Genomic DNA, 6,391 nt, shown 5'->3' with positions numbered 1-6,391 from the left:
CCAACTACTTCCTACAATCCCATCTAGATTTCCAATTCTAGGGCTATCTCTGACCCAGTTTTGAGGCCCTTTGAGGATTTCACAGGGAAAGGACTTTACACTAGTTAATTTAAGCAATCCTGATATATAAAATTTATACAAATTTATAAAACGATAAATTAAGAAACAGTAATTCTCCTTATAAAATGTTTCAAATAGGTCTATAAATAGCAAGTTCCTCTGCATTTAAAATACTATTCTGGGCCCGGTGGGGTGGCTTATGCCTGTAGTCCCAGCACTTGGGAAGGCTGATGTGGGTAGCTCACTTGAGCCCAGGAGTTCATGACCAGCCTGGGCAACATAGCAAAATCTTGTCTCTAAAAAAAAATACAAAATTAGTCAGGTGTGGAGCTGTTCACCTGTAGTTCCGACTACTCAAGAGGCTGAGGTGGGAGGACTGCCTGAGCCCGGGAGGTGGAAGCTACGGTGAACCATGATTGTGCCACTGCACTCCAGCCTGGGCGACAGAGACCCTGTCTCAACAAACAAAACAACAAAAAACCCAAGCAACAACAACAAGAAAACATGCTAAAATACTATTATTATTATTTTTTCTAAGATGGGGTCTTGCTTTGTTGCCCAGGCTGGAATGCAGTGGTGCAGGCATAGCTCATTGCTGTCTTGAATTTCTGGGCTCAGAGGATCCTCCTGCCTCAGCCTCCTGAGTAGCTGGGACTACAGGTGTGCACCACTATGCCCAGCTAATTAAAAAAAAATGTTGTGTGTGGCGGGTCTCACCACCTTGCCCGGGTTGTCTGGAACTCCTGGGCTCAAGCAATCCTCCTGCCTCAGCCTCCCAAAGTGTTAGGATTACAAGCGTGAGCCACCATGCCCAGCTTATTCTATTTTTTATAAAATGTTCACAAAACCTTTTCCATGAACACAGATACACGGTAAATTTGTTTTAAAACTGTTTTCTAGCAAGCAAAGTTCATCTAGCCCAGCTGCCTGCAGTGGTAACCTGCTCACTAACTCATTAGCTCATCCCATTCTTCGCTTGCCCTTCTCTTTGACTTGTGCTTCTGTGATCGTCTCCCAAATAAACTGCACCCAAATCCTTGCCTCAGGATCTGTCTTTGAGAGACCCAAACTAAGCTAACTTCCTGTTGGCAGACGTGGTAACGTCCATGGCTCTGGTGGTTAGGGTAGGGGTTGGAGCTGCCCTGTCTGCTGCTTCTTTTCCTGCCCTTTGATCTGTTTCTGCATCCCATGCCTTCCATCCTGTTGTGCACTAGAGTAGTTGCTTCCTTTTAATTCAACTGAGGTACTAGTTAAAAGACCTTGACTCTACCAGTGGTCATAGATGGTCTTTCAAGGGCTGAACCTGGCTGCCAAATCTACAGTACTATCCATGTACGATTAACAACTTTCATCACTCATGCCACTCTCTTCCATCCTGGCTAAGAGATATGAACCATCATAGGGATGAGGCCAGGGTTGGACAGATCAGTGTCTCAAAGGCTCTCAGAGGACCTTTCAATCCTTTCATCTAATCCTCTAATCTCACATGTTAGAAAACTGAGGGGCAGAGAGGATAAGCATTTGCTCAACAAGTTGTCAACCAGGGAATAAGAAATCAGGTCTACACTCTTCCCTTGTAAGCTTTTCTGAACCCACCCCACCATTTCTTTGCTTGTTTGCCTCATTACGCTTGCTCACCAATACTTTCATTATTTATTTCCAGTTGACCTAAGTCCTCAATGAGTTATATCTATGCAATCCCCTGCCCTCCTCACCCTGCCCCATTTTGAGGTTGAAAATCTATTTCCCACCACATTCTTCAACAATGTAAAACCTAGGCAATAAGTGATGGACAGGAGGTTGTTGCTGTTCACCTGAGGCTCTTGAATTATTAAGCTCTCTCTGGAACTTGTGTGTGGGTGTGAGAGGACTGCCAGTTTGGTCCATCGTATCCCAGGAAGATGAGCATTCATAGGTCATGGCCTGCCGAGCTCAGGAGAAGCTCGTCTGCCATCCAAACTCTGGGAAGCCAAGGCTAGGCTGTTTCTCACTTGATCTAATTGATCATCTGGGTTCTGTCTTCAACTGTGACACTGGGTCCCTGCCTCAGCTTTGCTTTCTGGTTCCACCTAACATGTCTCAATTTCTTGCTTTCCTTCTTTCTCTGTCTCTGTCTCTCTTTCTCTTCTGATGGAGTCTCACTCTGTCGCCCAGGCTGGAGCCCAGTGCCACGATCTCGGCTCACTGCAACCTCTGCCTCCCGGGTTCAAGCAATTCTTCTCCCTCAGCCTCCTGAGTAGCTGGGACTACAGGCACGCACCACCATGCCTGGTTAATTTTGTATTTTAGTAGAGACGGAGTTTCACCATATTGGCCAGGCTGGTCTTGAACTTCTGACCTCGTGATCCACCTGCCTGGGCCTCCCAGAGTGCTGGGATTACAGGCGTGAGCCACCGTGCTGGCCGGCCTTCCTTCCTCTTTTCTTTCTTCCTTTTTTTTTTCTTTTTTCAGAGTCTCGCTCCATCGCTCAGGGTGGAGTGCAGTACAGTGCAGTGGTGCAATCTTGGCTTGCTGCAACCTCTACCTTCCGGGTTCAAGCGATTTTCTTGCCTCAGCCTCCCAAGTTCACATTACAGGCGTGAACCACTGCGCCTGACTAATTTTTGTATTTTTAGTAGAGATGGGGTTTCGCCATGTTGGCCAGGTTGGTCTTAAACTCCTGGGCTCAAGTGATCTGCCTGCCTCAGCCTCCCAAAGTGCTGGGATTACAGGCATGAGCCACCATGCCTGGCCATCTTGTCCTATTTCTCAAGGTTCTCTGAACTGACCCCTCTGCCCAGTGGGGCCAGTCTCTTCATTCTTTCAACTTCTCAATCTTTGTCCAAGCAAGCTATAATTGTTTTCCTCCCCATGTAAAATGTCAAATTGGTATTTTCCACTATATCACCTTGATTGTCCTTTTGGGTGGATTTATTTTGTGTCCTAAAACAGATTATTAAGGACAAAGGCAATGACAAGTCTACCTTCTGGCATCATGTACTACACACAGCTTATTATGAACTGAGCACTTGTATCCCTTCCCGCAATCCCTCCATTCATTTGTTAAAGTTGGAATCCGTCGTGTGGCTGTGTTTGGAGACAGGGCCTTTAAGGAAGTAATTAAGGTTAAGCAAGGTCTTAAGGGTGGGGCCCTGATGGATAGGATTAGTGCCTCGTAAGAGACACCAGAGAGCTCATTCTCTCTCCTCAAGCATGTACTGAGGAAAGGCCATGTGTAAACATAGTCAGAAGGAGGCTGTCTGCTAGCCAGAAAGAGAGCCCTCACCAGAAATCGAGTTGGCCAGAACTTTGATTTTGGACTTGTAGCCTCTAGAACTGCAAGAAAACATTTTTCTGTTATTTAAGCCACCCAGGCCATAGTCTTTTGTAATGGCAGCCCAAGCTAAAACATGGTGTTCATTGAAAACATGGCCCCGATGCTGGGCACTAGAGTGGAGTTTCAAGCTGGGCATGTGTACACCACTCCTGCATGAAAAGGTCATTGACGTTGGTTTTGGGTTCAAAACTAAACCTTCCTTTCTTGCTACCATTTAGTAATTCCCATCTTTTTCTCTGTTGTGACAGCATCTTCCCAAGTGTGGACATCCTCCCAAGCTCTGAACCGCAAACAAATCTTTTACCTTCTTGTCTACACTGCCTTCTGGCATCGTATCAGATGCCAAGCCTTAGAGAATCTACTGTCTCAAGACCTCTTATATTAATATCTCCTGTCACCCCTTATTACTCTGGCATAGGCTCTTGTCTCTTGCTTGTTTTTCTCATTTCCAGTCCTCATCTGGTATGCAGAAGAGGAAAGAGAGGCTCAGAAGAAAAACATGCAAGGTTGCACAACGGACAAATAACTAGGGTTCAAAGCCAGTTCAATTTTGTCCCAAATCCAGCATACTTTACACTAGATCTGTTTAGTACTCTTTCCATCTTGCTAAAATCGACACTGTTCTGCTTTGTACTAGTAGTTATTTATGAAGCTGTCTTATGCCCATTATCAGTGTGTAAACTCTTTGAGGGTAGGCTGTCTTGATCTTCCTGATATCCCAGGCAATAGCTAAGCCAGTGCCTTGCACTGTGTAGGCACTTCCAGAATAGGTAATGACTCTAAAGTGGGAGATTACAGTCACAACTGTATATATAGAGGATAGCAGCGTGGGAGAGAGACAGATTTAAAGAAAGCCTGTAGGAGAAGGAAGAGATGATTTTGAGTTGGGCTTGAGGTGATGAAGGAATGTGGATAGATGGAGAGTAAGGGGAGGTGTGAGGTGGGCTTCAGTGTCACGGGTTTGGAGTTGAACCTATGGAAGGAGGCTGCTTTGTGGGGGGGCCCTGGCATTTCTGCATCAGGTCTAGTTGTGCATAGTGAGCAAGTTACTTAACTTTTTTAAGTGCTGGTTTTCTAATGTATAAAGTGGGAATAATAGAGTATCATTTGGAATTAAGAGCAGAATAATGAGATAATACATGTGAAGGACTTACATTATATCATCTATTATTAATAAACACTATTAAAATGCTAGCAATAGGCCAGGCATGGTGGCTCATGCCTGTAGTCCAGCACTTTGGGAAGCCAAGGCGGGCGGATCACCTGAGGTCAGGAGTTCGAGACCAGCCTGGCCAACATGGTGAAACCCTGTCTCTACTAAAAATAAAAAATTAGCTGACCATGGTAGAGGCGCCTGTAGTCCCAGCTACTGGGGAGGGTGAGGCAGGAGAATTGCTGGAACCCAGAAGGCAGAGGTTGCAGTGAGCCGAGAGCACTCCACTGCACTCCAGCTTCAGTGACAGAGTCAGATTCTGTCTCAAAACAAACAAACAAAAAACAATGTTATCAATAATAAGATAGCCTGAAAGTTCAGATGTGTTTCTGTCTAGTTCTCTGAGTAAATTATTTTATTTACACTTATAGATAATGCCATTGCTGCTGACAAAAACCAAAATTATCTAAAAGCACCAATACATTCATAGGAATACTTGGTTACTATAATTTTCCTTATAAATGGATACCAGGAGCCCCTCGATATATTTTATCCTTACCAGGGATTCTCATAGTCAAAAATTTCAGAAACCAAACTGTTGGGAAGCAGGAGAGTGCTATACATATTCTGGGTAGAGCTAACTAACTTGGCTGAATCAGAGATCCGGATTCTGGGAACAGGCTAACCTGGTGAAAATCCCTGCTCAACTTCCAGGCTGGGCTTTTAAGGAATTCGGACATATTCCTTATCTTTCAGTACTTGGCTTTCCTTACCAAAAAGGAGGGTAACATTCCTTCAAGCCTGTAAATAGAGTGCTGTGTGTAAAGCACTTGGCACAACGCGTTTGTTTGGGGGAGACACAGCATGTGCATAAGAATTGGTAGATGATGATGGTTATGTTTATGAAAATCCAATCATGAATAGCCGGAGGCCACTGTTGTCAACGAGTGATCTCTGTAACAGTGACGTTAGCTACACTGAGAACTTACACACGCACATTCTCAGGCCCATTGCAGACCTCCTGAAACGGGAACTCGGGAGGCAGGGCCAGGCAATCGGCACTTTGCCTGAAGTACTCACGTTTTGAGAACCACCTGTCAGGTAACAGGGAACCACTGAAAGTTTTTGGACGGTCGAGGAATGCGATATAAATGGCTGTTGATTCACTGGCGAGTAAAGTGCGTAACTACTGACTGGCTTCCGAGGTTGCCGGAAGAAACCTGTTTGTTGATCCTTAGTGATCTCCAGGTTACAAAACGCGGGTCGGTACTAAGGGCCCCAAACACAGTGCTCACCTACCGAGCGCAGCCAGGAGCGCAGCGCCAGGCAATTACAGGAGCTGTTTTGGATATGGCCGGGCAGCCCAGCGATGCTCAGCGGATCCCGCAACTACAACCACAACCGTATCACACATTTAGCTTGCAAAAGCAGAGAAAGGAAAAGAAAACCGTGCAGGGAAGCCGGAAACGAGGGACTTCAGGGTCTCCTCTCTAGAAGGTGGGAGAGTGGGGGATGGGGCAAGTGGGGCGAGGAGGGGGCGAGGATCGAGGGAGGCCCCTCCTCCGCGCGGCAACACCCGGTACGCGTCCCTCTAGAGCCGGGGCGCGGCCGGCGGGACACACCCTTGTCCTGGGAGACACGAGGGTCCCTGTCCTCTTAGCGTCGGTCCAGCTCAGTTTCATGTCATTTGTTGTTAGCGCGAGGTAGGGGCGTTTCTCCACCGCAGCTCCTCCCCGGGGAAATCCCAGCCCGTTTCCTCCCCGCTCCTGCTGTTTTCGGGAGCGCCGTGCGGGGTCGAGCGCCGAGGCCGCACCCTGGGCGCCGGGCGTCGTGTCGGGGCCGCTGCCCGCACTGCCCGCCGG

This window comes from Rhinopithecus bieti, unplaced genomic scaffold (genome assembly GCF_001698545.2).
Source record: "Rhinopithecus bieti isolate Rb0 unplaced genomic scaffold, ASM169854v2 scaffold_76666, whole genome shotgun sequence".
NCBI classification, from domain to species: Eukaryota; Metazoa; Chordata; class Mammalia; order Primates; family Cercopithecidae; genus Rhinopithecus; species Rhinopithecus bieti.
This window is presented reverse-complemented; position numbering follows the sequence as displayed.